At 46.2% G+C, this 12,439-nt stretch overlaps 1 non-coding gene across 1 annotated transcript; it reads left to right on the forward strand.

Moving 5' to 3' along the window:
* The first annotated feature begins 2,863 nt into the window (after positions 1-2,863).
* LOC148843178 (small nucleolar RNA R71) lies at positions 2,864-2,970 on the forward strand. The gene has a single exon (XR_016103918.1). It is a non-coding gene; the product is annotated as a small nucleolar RNA R71 (small nucleolar RNA).
* The last annotated feature ends 9,469 nt before the right edge of the window (positions 2,971-12,439 follow it).

The following is a 12,439-nucleotide window of genomic DNA, read 5'->3' on the forward strand; positions in this document are numbered from 1 at the left end:
GATGTTGAAAGCATGAAGACATTCAGTTGAAAATTCAAAAGGCACTTCTTTCTGAAGCAAGGTAGATAATGGCTTGGAAATTTTTGAGAAATCTTTAATAAACCTTCTATAGAATCCGACATGTCCTAAGAAACTTCTCAAAGAACGAACAGATGTTGGGGTTGGCAATTTTTCAATTGCCTCCACCTTGGCCTTGTCGACTTCTATACCTCTTTGAGAGATCTTGTGTCCAAGCACTATGCCTTCTTGCACCATAAAATGACATTTCTCCCAATTTAACACAAGATGTGTTTCTTTACATCTAGTAAGCACCTGTTCCAGATTATTCAAACATGCATCAAACGAAGAGCCAAAAACTGAAAAATCATCCATGAAGATCTCAATAAAATTTTCAACCATATCAGAAAATATAGACATCATACATCGCTGAAAGGTTACTAGGGCATTGCATAACCCAAAGGGCATCCTTCGGTATGCAAAGGTTCCATATGGGCAAGTAAAAGTGGTCTTTTCTTGATCTTCTGGTGCAATTGGTATCTGGTTATACCCTGAATATCCATCCAAGAAACAATAATACTCATGCCCGGCTAGCCTCTCCAACATTTGATCCATAAATGGGAGAGGGAAATGGTCCTTCCGGGTGGCTTCATTTAATTTTCTATAGTCAATACACACACGCCATCCGGTAACGGTTCTAGTAGGGATGAGTTCATTTTTCTCATTTGGAACAACAGTCGTACCCCCTTTTTTGGGCACAACTTGCACAGGGCTTACCCAAGAACTATCAGAAATAGGATAAATGATCCCAGCATCTAACAACTTAATTATTTCAGCCTTTACCACTTCTTTCATGTTGGGGTTCAGGCGCATTTGGGGCTGAACGGAAGGCTTGCTGTCCTCTTCCATCAAAATTCTGTGAGTGCAGATTGATGGATTAATGCCTTTGATATCTTCTACCTTCCAAGCTATAGCATTTTTGTGTTCCCGCAGCACTCTTAATAATTTTTCTCTTTGTAAGGGATTCAGCGCTGCGGAAATTATCACGGGGAGATCTGATGGTTTCTCAAGGAAAGCATACTCTAAATGGGATGGTAATTGCTTCAGTTCAAGGGTGGGGCGTTCTTGGGGTGATGACTTACCTGATGGTCCGGGCAATTTGCCTAAGTTCTCTAATTTAAGAAACCCCTTTCCCTTGAATTGATGCTTATCGTTCAGGTATGCTATCATGAGGTTTATTTTTTCATTTTCTGCTTCTTCAAGTTCTCCCTGCTGGAGGCAGAGTTCAAGAGGATCAGTTATTCTACTTACCTGGAAGCATTCATCAATTGTCAATTCAATGGTATCAATCATAAAACAAGAATCATCACTAGAGGGTGCATGTTTCATAGCATCAGACATTTTAAAAATTATCTCCTCATCTTGTATCCTAAGGCTGAGTTGTCCTTGTTGGACATCAATCATTGCTTTCCCGGTAGCCAGGAAAGGTCTCCCTAGGATAAGCGGGACCTCCACATCTTCTTGCATGTCTAACACAATGAAATCAACTGGAAAAATGAATTTGTCAACTTTAACTAACACATCTTCTATGATCCCCCTAGGATGTCTAATGGATCTATCAGCCAATTGTAATGCCACTCTAGTGGGTTGGGGTTCATTCAACCCCAATTTCTTGAAGATAGAATATGGCATTAAATTGATGCTAGCTCCCAGGTCACATAAAGCTTTTTCAATTTTTAAACTGCCAATGGTACAAGGAATAGTGAAACTCCCTGGATCTTTGAGTTTCTGAGGCAGCTTGTTCAGAAGGATAGTAGAACATTCCTCATTTAATGCAACTGTAGCCACATCTCCCAGTTTCCTTTTGTTTGCCAATAATTCCCTCAAAAACCTTGCATAGTGTGGCATCTGGGCTAAAGCATCAGCAAAAGGAATATTAATATGTAAACTTTTAAATATTTCAAGAAACTTACCAAATTCCTTCTCCAATTTTTGTTGCTTCAGCCTGTTAGGGAATGGAACTTGTGGTTGTTGGTGCATCCCTTGTTGTGCTTCTGGTTGTTCCGTCTTCTGTTGTCTGGTCCCAAGGCTTGTTTCTGCCTTGGGTTCAGCCCAATTCTTCTTTTCTACCTCAGGCAACTCTTTTCCACTTCTTAAGGTAATAGCTTGCACCTGCTCTCGTGGATTCACTTCAGTGTTGCTTGGAAGAGTTCCAGGCAGTCTGGAAGAGATTAATTGTGCCAATTGCCCCACTTAGTTTTCCAGGTTTTTGATTGAGGCTTCCTGGTTCTGGAACCTAGTTTCTGCACCTGCTATAAATTTTGTCATCAGTTCCTCCAAATTGGATTTTGGTTCAGGCTGATGATAAGTCTGGTGGAACGGCTTGGAAATATGCTGATTTGGCCAGGACTGGTTTGAATGTCCCCTCCATCCTGGATGAAAAGTATGGTGACTCTGGTAACCCTGCTGTCTTGACGAATTGCTGACATAGTCAACTTGTTCAGTAGATGGTCTGAACTGATTGCCAACTTGGCAGTCTGTACTGATGTGGCCTCCCCCACACAATTCACAATTAAGAGGCTACACATGCATGGCAGCTATCTGCATTTCATCTATTTTTTTACTGAGTGCTCCTATTTGTGCAGCTAGTGCTGTATAAGTGTCAACATTATGCAAGCCTTGCTGCTTCCTAGTTTGAGTCCTTTTCGAATGCCATTGATAGTTGTTGGCTGCCATTTCCTCAATAAGTGCATGGGCAACCTCAGGAGTTTTATTATTTATGGATCCTCCGGCTGCAGCATCTAATATGGTCTTATTTGAGTCAGTAAGACCATTATAGAAAGTCTGCACTTGCAGCCAAATGGGGAGGCCATGGTGAGGAACTCTCCTTAACAGCTCCTTGTATCGTTCCCATGACTCATATAAAGATTCCCCCTCTTGCTGGAAAAAAGTAGTGATGTCATTCCTCATTTTAGCAGTTTTAGAAGGGGGAAAATATTTAGAGAGAAAACGGCTGGCCATTTCGTCCCATGTGGCTATAGATCCTGCCGGTAATGAGTTCAACCAAGCTTTGGCTTTATCCTTCAAAGAAAATGGGAATAACCTCAGCCGGATGGCATCATCACTTACCCCATTGTGTTTGAAGGTGTCACAGATTTCCAAGAAGTTAGCAATATGGGCATTCGGATCCTCATGGGCCATACCACAAAACTGAACCGTATTTTGTATCATTTGGATTATGGCCGGTTTAATTTCGAAGTTATTGGCAGCAATAGTTGGCCTGATAATGCTGGAGACAGTCCCGGTGAGGGTGGGCTTGGCATAATCCATCATAGTTCTTTGTTCAACCATTTCTTGTGCTTCTTGTCTGACTTGCTTAGCAGCTCTCAAACGGACACGGAGAGTCCGTTCAATCTCCGGGTCGTAAAGGATCTCTTCCAGTTCAGGTCTGCTTGTCATAAACTGTTAAAGTCAAAGCAATAAAAATGCCAATATTCACAAAAGAAAATAAATAACTAATCCTATCACACTGAAAATGTAAAGTGAAGTATTGGAATACAAAACCTACATCCTATCATGAAGAAATGAAGCCGATTATACTAAAAGCAGATTTAAACCAATCATCTTATTCAAGGTTCCTTTATCTACATCCATCGATTGCAACATCTGAATTCAGACCCAATTTAGATCTGAGTTCAGATCTACAAGTCTTTGGTATTGTTAGTCTAGAGAAATTAACAAATAATAATTCAGATCTGAGCTGTATATCTCATACACACTCATTGGTATACACTACAATATACATCCATTAAGGTTGGAATCAAATCTGTGATGCTTTAGGGCTGAAATCAGATCTGAATGCTAATAGAAATATTTGGAAAGTGCTAATTTTTCTTAAGTATCTGAGGCATAACAATTATTCAATCCAAACATACACCTCCTTAGCTAATGTAGCTCGGTTACAAGTGGGTAAAGCCAAGAATTCAGTCCACCCAGAATTCATAGTATGCTCTGTATCAGTTCAGTCCTCACATCATATCAACTGCATTTCAGATTTGAATTTCTCTCATTCCTTGCTATCCATTCACCCTTGAGGCAGGTTGGATGTATCATAGGGTGGATTGGGGTAGTGATGGCACCCAATTCACCTCAAACTTGCATCGGTTCAGATCTGAGTTTAGAGGAATTCAGATCTGAACTGAGCAGATCTGTAACAGCAGAATTCAGATCTGAACTCAAGTCTGAGTTTGGATCTGAATTCTCAATTGCCTTACCTTCAGTTATTGCTACCAAATTGTTTTTAGGGAATAGCAGAAGTGCCCTAGGGTGAATTGGGGTGGTGATGACACCCAATTCCCCTCAAAATTTCATCAGTTCAGGTCTGAGTTCAGAGGAACTCAGATCTGAACTGTTGCAGATCTGCAATAGCAGAATTCAGATCTGAATTCAAATCTGAATTCTGATCCGAATTCTCAATTGCTCCTCTTGTTGTTCAAAAGATCTCCCCTTTTTTTTTCATTTGTTTTTTTTTTCTTCTTTTTGTAATGAAAGAAAAAAAAAATAATAAAGTCTGAAACACAAGCAACTCTTTTTGGCTGAGTGCTGCAGATCTGAAATCTGCTGATCTGAGTGCCGAATGCAACTCAGATCTGCAACACTCATGTTTATGTGAATTTTTTCTTTTTTTTTTATTTTTGAAGGGAACAACATCAAGATTGAATAGAAATCAAATATGCCTTTATTAAAATGAAACTGAAACCAGAAAAAGAAAGTAATCTACTTAAGAAAGAAGAAACATAACTACAGTAGTACAGCAGTTGCAGTCCAAGCTGAAATGAAAATGTTAGCAAATTAACCCAACTATGAATGCAATGCTGAATGAGATCAGATTAAGAATGCTCAATGTTTCCTAATATTGTTTCTCTAAATCCCCGGCAACGGCGCCAAAAACTTGATGTGTGGCTCATTGTGACACTAGCAAGTGCACTAGCCGTTCAAGTAATAAAGTAGTGAGTGAAGTATCGTTCCCACGAGGATTTAGGAAATAATTACCAATACTAAATTGAGCACTTCTTATCTGATCAACAAATAAATCAAAACTCTAATGAAAGCTAAGAAATCCTAAATTAAAATCTATCTGAATCATTGGCCCAATTGCCTTCAATTCAGGTTAGAAGAGTAAGCAGTAAATGTCAATCTCAGAATTCAGCAATCTATCAATTTGGATCATTCGAATGAATCATGATTGAGCCTTGGTTTGGTGAAACCCCAAGGTCATGAACAGCCTCTCTCAAGCGCATGTTCATCCTATGCATGAGTGACGGTTCTTCTATCTCTAGCAAGAATCTAATCCCCATGCATGCATTTCTTCAAACACTTCTAAGGCATCAATTCAAATCTGAATTGATCATCAACTGAATTGTGCAAGTTATCTCTAACCTTGCACTCAATTCAGTTCTTGAATAGTAGATCTGAATTCCTAGAGTCTCTCTCAAGCACTCTAGGAATTCCAAGTTGTAGATTAATTCGCCCAATCTGAAAATTGCAGATCTGAATTCTCTTTCAAGCAATTCAGATCTTGCAATCTCAGATCTGAGAATTCAGATCTGAGTTTTGAAGGTTAATTGGCCGAATTACTCTACAATCACACCCTTATTCAAGAAACTTCAAGTACAATGCATGACCATTTGAATGAATCAAAAAGAATTAGATTGCTGAACTGAAATTTTACAAGCTGAAATACATCAAGGAAGAATGGAAACAAGGAGAAAGAAGAAATAACATATAACTAAGAAACTGAATTCAAATCAAAAGAGAATGAAACTACAAATGATTTATTACAAAAGATCTTTGAATCACAAACCCTCAATTCGAACTCACCTTCTTCTTCTAGCTTGCTTGTCTTGAACTTCCTTCAGCCCTTCTTCTTCTTCTTCCTTGCGCCTAGCCTTCTTCTCTTCTCTTCTCTCAAGGTGGCCGAACCTCTAAGAGTAGGAGAGCCTTCCTCTCAAGCAATTGAACAACTTTCTCCTCTCCTAGAGGCCTCCTTATATAGTTTTTCAAGGGGGCTCTTGCCCCTTCTTGAAGCCTCTATAATGGGGTGTATTACACCCCTCATGAACCTTCTAGAGTGCTCCCTCCTTCTCTTCAAGAAACTCCTAGAAGTTGCCGCCCCTAGCTCCCTTTGGGCTGCTATTTGGGCTACAACTTAGCTTGCTTTTGAGCTCATGTGGGCTACACTCTAGGCTGTTATTTGGGCTAAAATTGGGCTGGGCCGAAATTTCCTTCTTGCTAGGCTTCTTCCCTTGGATTTTCCAAAGAGTTTCACTTGCTCTTCTTGGGCCGAATGAAATTCTCTTGCTCTCATGGCTGGGCCGGGCTGATCTTGATAAATTTTGGGTTTTCTTTTCTTGCTTTTGCCTTCTTTTTGTTGATTTGGCTCCCCTGAAATCTTTCTTGCAATCAAGCTAAAATAGGGCAAAATTTAATTAAACCATCATAAAATTTCATGCAAAAACCTCATAAAATATAGATAAATTGTAGGTTCATCATCCGTGATCTCGAGCGATAGTGCGGAGAACTCCTTCACGTACTCATGTAATGAGCCCGTCTGTTTTAGGTTTTTGAGCTTCCGACGGGCTTGGTACTCCACGTTCTCTAGATAGAACTAGCGCTTTATCTCGCTCTTGAACACGAACTAGGTATTAATGGAGCATAATCCTCGCTCCGCATCGGCACATCTCCTATGCCACCATAACATAGCAACATTAGTAAGATACATAATAACAGTACGCACCTTGGATGCCTCCTCAACAAGTTCGACGGCAGTGAAATATTGTTCCATTTGCCACAGGAAGTTGTCAAACTCCTGGGCATCGCGGGTCCCTGCATATGAGGTAGGCTCGCAGACTTTGATCTTTGGAGGGGCTAGAGCAGCAGGTGTGCAAGCTGTATTGGCCATTAGCCTCTTCAGAAGGGTCACTTCGCCCTTCAAGTCTTTGAGCTGGATCTGTAGGCACTTCACCAGGTCTTCTAGTGGGTTGTCTGGCTTGTTGGAGCTATCACCGAACTAGTCCTCCAATCTTTCCACGACCGAAGCTACGGTCTCAAGGTTGAGTTGAAGCTCGTCCACGCGGTCACGAGTTTCTCCAACCACTGCTTCACAGCGCATGATGCGCTTGTCCATGGTTGCAAGCTTGTCAACTGACTTGTCACGCTTGCTATGCTTTGAGCTGACGCCTTTGTCTTTGGGAGAGCTATCTCTAGGCTCGTCCTCATAATAAATCCGTGAGGTCCCTTCTTGGATCTCCTCTTGCGTGTCACGATTCTTCATCGGGCAGGTGTTGTTGCGGGGCACGACAGGGACTCGTTGGGCTTGACAACCGCTAGTGTCAATGGTGCTCTGATACCAACTGTCACGGGGCTAGTCGACGGGGCCCCATGCGGCGCTCGATTGGGGTCGAGAAAGCCTACAAATGCAAGCAACAACACACAAAAGGAAACAAGAGGGCACACAAATTAGACAAAAGCCACTTGTATTGCATTAATCAGTGGTAAGCACAAGCACACAGTACAGTGTCGAGGGGATCTTGTGCTTAACCTTTACACGCTTATGAGCTCACTCAACTACCTACCTCCCCTCAAAGAGTACATTAAGCTTTTGGGGGAGTGACAGAATAATACATCAAAATATTGTACATGCATACTACTATTTACATAATTGCCATTGGTATACCCCCCTTACAAAAAGAGTACAAGGACCCAACCCAAAACACTTGGATGGCGTGCTGATGGCGTTGATGGTGGATGAACCATCACAGAAGGGCAGCACTTGTGTACGTGATCATAGTATGTCACGTCGTCTTGTCCCCGCTGCATCGAAGAGTACCTATGCACTGTGTTCCAGTTCACTGATAAGGAAGATAGTGTTGGGGTGGGGGTCTACATGTGATACTAAAGTATGACCCGGGGAGATACATGCTAACTATGGGTAGGAAGCAGGAACCATTATGTCAAAAATGTCGGGGGGTTACAGATCTCTTATACTACCATCGATCCGACACAGCGGAACGACCAGAAAAAGAAGTGAAGTTAGAAAGCCGTATGATAGGTGGTAACTATCTTGTACGGTTCAGGGGGTAATCGGCGTACTCCGATCAGTGGGGGGGAATCTTTGGCTCTATCGAAGAGTACCTGATGAAGGAAGATTTGGCCCGACCTCTCTATTATGTGACACGTGGCAGAAAAGACAGCTCGGCAAAAGGGGCCAAGCCTAGGCGGGAACAAGGGGACACACTTCACCGAACTGACCCAACTTGTAACAGCTCGGGATAGACTTCACCGAACTGCCACCTTGTAACAGCTCGGGATAGACTTCGCCGAACTGCCACCTAGTAACATCTCGGGATAGACTTCGCCAAACTGCCACCTTGTAACATCTCGGGATAGACTTCGCCGAACTGCCACCTTGTAACATCTTGGGATAGACTTCACCTAACTGCCACCTTGTAACAGCTCGGGATAGACTTCGCCGAACTGACCCACCTTGTAACAGCTCGGGATACACTTCTCCGAACTGACCCACCTTGTAACAGTTCGGGATACACCTCGTCGAAACTGACATGCCCTATAGATACCTCCGAGCTCAAGACCTCCGAGCTCAAGACCGCCTCGCTCAGCACTTCGCATCATCTTCTGGGCACCAAAGCCAAACAAGTCGTACCATGCATGACACTAGGGAAGTCCGTGCCCGAGGGCGCCACGCCTAACTGACTTGGGATCTGACGTTTGGCAGCAGCACTCTAAACGGCCACCTGCCACCGCCACTGACGCCGCCATCTCCAGTTAGACGGTTAGGCAGTGACGGTTCTGTCTCAGCAGAAAGGACGACGGCCGAATTGACAAGCACAAGGGTAATCATACCCGATCTGACAAGGGCCTCGGGACGAGTACACGAAGTGACTATAAGAGCCCCCTGCCCCCTGACAACGGAGGTATGCAAACTTTGCGCTATCTGGTATTACCTTGCTTTTGAAGGATTCTAATTTGAGCTTCGGAGCCTCTACACCGGGTTCCCCCCGGAGCTTTCCTGTCTCCTCCATTTCTGGTTCCCTGCTACCCCATTCGGAAGCAAGGCAGCGGACAGCTAAGACCAGCCGGATCGCGCTCCATCAATTGGCGCCGTCTGTGGGAATACGCTTCAAAAAGCCTCCCTCCAAACTTCGATACCCCTTTTTTCTTCAAAGAACCCAACACTCATGGCCTCCTCCAACAACACCAGACGTGGCACGGAGACAAATGCCACCGGGGAGCAACTTCATGTCCCCGTAGTGTGCATTGGACAGTTCACCATCCCCCTTTCGGCGGATGGGATCCCCATCTTGAATGCGCCACAAGCAGTGGCACCCGTAAACCATCCTACCACAAGCGTCCCCTTTCCTCTCCCCATTGAGACAACCTTCACTGAACCAACTGCCGTCCCCCTGGCAGCTTGCCAAAACCGATTGGAGGACCTGATGCAGTGCATGCGGGCAATGCAAGCCCAAATGCAACAGTTCCAGCAACACCAGCTTCACCAGCACCAAGTGCTGCACAACATCTCCCAGTATCACTATCAACAGCAGTTCCCCCAACTGCCACTGAACCAACCACTACTTCCACCTCGCCACCCCGCTCCGAGGCCGGTCAAGGCCTCCCCGCAGGATGGGTGCCCCCGCCAGGCGAAGGCCTCCCGGCCCCAGAACCACCCCAACAGCCAGGCCTCGTCCCCAGGCCGAAGAGAGAAAAATTTCATCCCCGCCTCGCAACCCGCAGGTGGGTCGGGAACCTCGCCCGCGAGGTTGGCACCCCGGCGCTCCAAGCCCGAGCTCCCGCTCACCGAAAACCGATTCAGCACCCTGGTGGCAGACTACCAGCACTCCGGGCCCATCGAGCTCGGTAACACGGAGACCAGCAGCGCCAACACAAGGCCCGCTCAACGGCGAAGGCGCCGGCGAAGTCGCCAAACCGCCATCCGCGCCTTGTCGGAATTCAGAGGCAAAGACACGATCTCGGACGAGGTAGGGGCTGCCCTGGCTCTCTTCGTTCCTTCCCCCCTCACATCGGAACTCCTGGTGGTCCCCTTACCCAGAGACTTCAAGCTCCCACCTCTGGACAAGTACGACGGGTCCTTCGACCCCAACGACCAGGTTGACGCCTTTCAATCGCAAATGCACCTCGCCAGGGCTAGCGAATCGTGCATGTGCGTGGCCTTTACCACCACCCTCAGGGGGGTAGCCCGCACTTGGTACAGGAACCTGGCCCCCGGGTCGATAAAGTGCTGGGCCCAGTTCGTGCAAGTCTTCACCACACACTTCGTCACCAGCCGACGGTGCCCCCGAACAGAGGAAAGCATCTTCAGAGTGGTCCAAAGAGAAGGAGAATCTATTCGGGGCTACATCAAGCGGTTCAACGAAGCATGCTTGCAAATACCGCGGTTGGACCCCGTAGTGCAGCTCGCGGCGGCCAAAAGAGGGGTGACGCACAAAGAGTTCAAATGGCACATGGTGGCCAACCAGCCCGCGACCGTGGCCGAATTCCTTAAACTCGTGGATAAGTTCATGAGGACAGAGGAAGAAATCAACCAACGAACCGAAGGCGGGAACGAGAAAAGAAAGAGAGAAGGCGAGCTCTCCAACCCGGTGAATAGAAAAAACCCGACCCGGGAGCCGAAGACGAACCAGTCCTTCCGGGCCCCCCTAGTAGTTCGGACGGACTACACACCGTTAAACACGAGGCGGACAGAGATCTTAATGACGATCAAAGATGCTCCGTACGTTAAGTGGCCACCTCGCCTAAAAGGAAATCCGAACGAGAGAAACAAGAATTTGTATTGTAGTTTCCATAGAGACCATGGTCATAGCACCGAACAGTGTAATAACTTCCGGGACGAGATAGAGGGACTCATCCGTTGCAGAAGCAGCCTCCGGAAGAAAGGCCAGTTCGCGGAACCATCCATGTAATAGTGGGAGGTTCGGTGGTAGTGGGGTGTACCTCGGCAGCAGCCCGGACTTCAGTTCGCGAAGCGGCCCTCGAAGAACGGAACTCCCCAAAGAGACCAAAGACCAAAGAACCAATCTTTTTCACGGAGGACGACGCGCGAGGAGTCCACCACCCCCATGATGACGCGCTTGTCATTAAGCTAAGGATCAGCGACTTCGAGGTCAGGCACGTACTCGTAGATTCGGGCAGCTCAGCGGACATCCTCTTCAAATCAGCATTTGACCAGCTGCAGTTAAAGAGGAGCGAGCTGAAGCCCGCGAACACTCCCCTGGTAGGTTTCAGCGGAGAGGAAGTTAGGCCCCTTAGAAAAGTAACTGTCCCTGTGGAAGTCGGCACATGGCCTTGTGCGGTCAGACTCAACCATGATTTCCTGGTAGTCGCGACCCCCTCCCCATACAATGCCATAATAGGGCGGCCGATCACGCATATCCTATGGGCGGCGGTCTCCACCTACTATTTGGCCATGAAGTACCCTACGGACTTCGGTATAGGGGTAGCGCCGGGCGACCAGCTCGAGGCCCGCAAGTGCTACGATGCCGCCCTGAAGGGAAAAACCAAGGCGGCCGACGAACTCGAACTGGAGTGGCCGACGGAGCAAGGTGAGGAGCGAGCTTCGCCCATGAAGGAAACAGTCGCAATCCCGACTTCAGCTACGGACCCATCTCGCACACTAAGCATCGGAGCTTCCATCGAAGACCCCCTACGAGCCGAATTGGTGAGTTTTTTACTTCAAAATTTAGATATTTTTGCCTGGTCTGCGGTCGACATGCCCGGCATTAGACCCGGACTGATAACTCACAAACTTAATACTGACCCTGTAGTCAGACCCGTTAGACAGAAGAAACGCAACTTAGCCCCAGAACGCTGGAGAGCAGTCGACGAGGAGGTCGAGAAGCTCCTCGCAGCAAACTTCATAAGGGAAGTCCATTACCCGAGCTGGGTGGCCAACCCAGTGTTGGTAAAAAGGCAAGCGGCAAGTGGCGCATGTGCGTCGACTATACCGACCTGAACCGAGCTTGCCCGAAAGATTGCTTCCCCCTCCCTAGAATTGACCGCCTAGTGAACGCGACCTCGGGAAACGAGTTGCTAAGCTTCCTGGACGCCTACTCGGGCTACAACCAAGTTAGGATGGACCCATCCGATGAGGAAAAAACCAGCTTCATTACCGAGTTCGGCCTGTATTGCTACAAAATCATGCCCTTCGGACGAAAAAATGCCGGGGCAACTTTCTAGAGACTTGTAAATAAGCTATTTTGGCCCCTGATTGGTACGGAGATAGAGTGCTATGTAGACGACTTGGTCGTCAAGACTCAGTTTTCACAAGAGTTAATACAAGACTTAGATTCTGTTTTCCATATCCTGCGTCAGTTTAGCATGAAGTTGAATCCCAACAAGTGTGTCT

This window comes from Nelumbo lutea, chromosome 8 (genome assembly GCF_056320005.1).
Source record: "Nelumbo lutea isolate HS-2025 chromosome 8, American lotus-T2T, whole genome shotgun sequence".
In the NCBI taxonomy this organism is placed as follows: Eukaryota; Viridiplantae; Streptophyta; class Magnoliopsida; order Proteales; family Nelumbonaceae; genus Nelumbo; species Nelumbo lutea.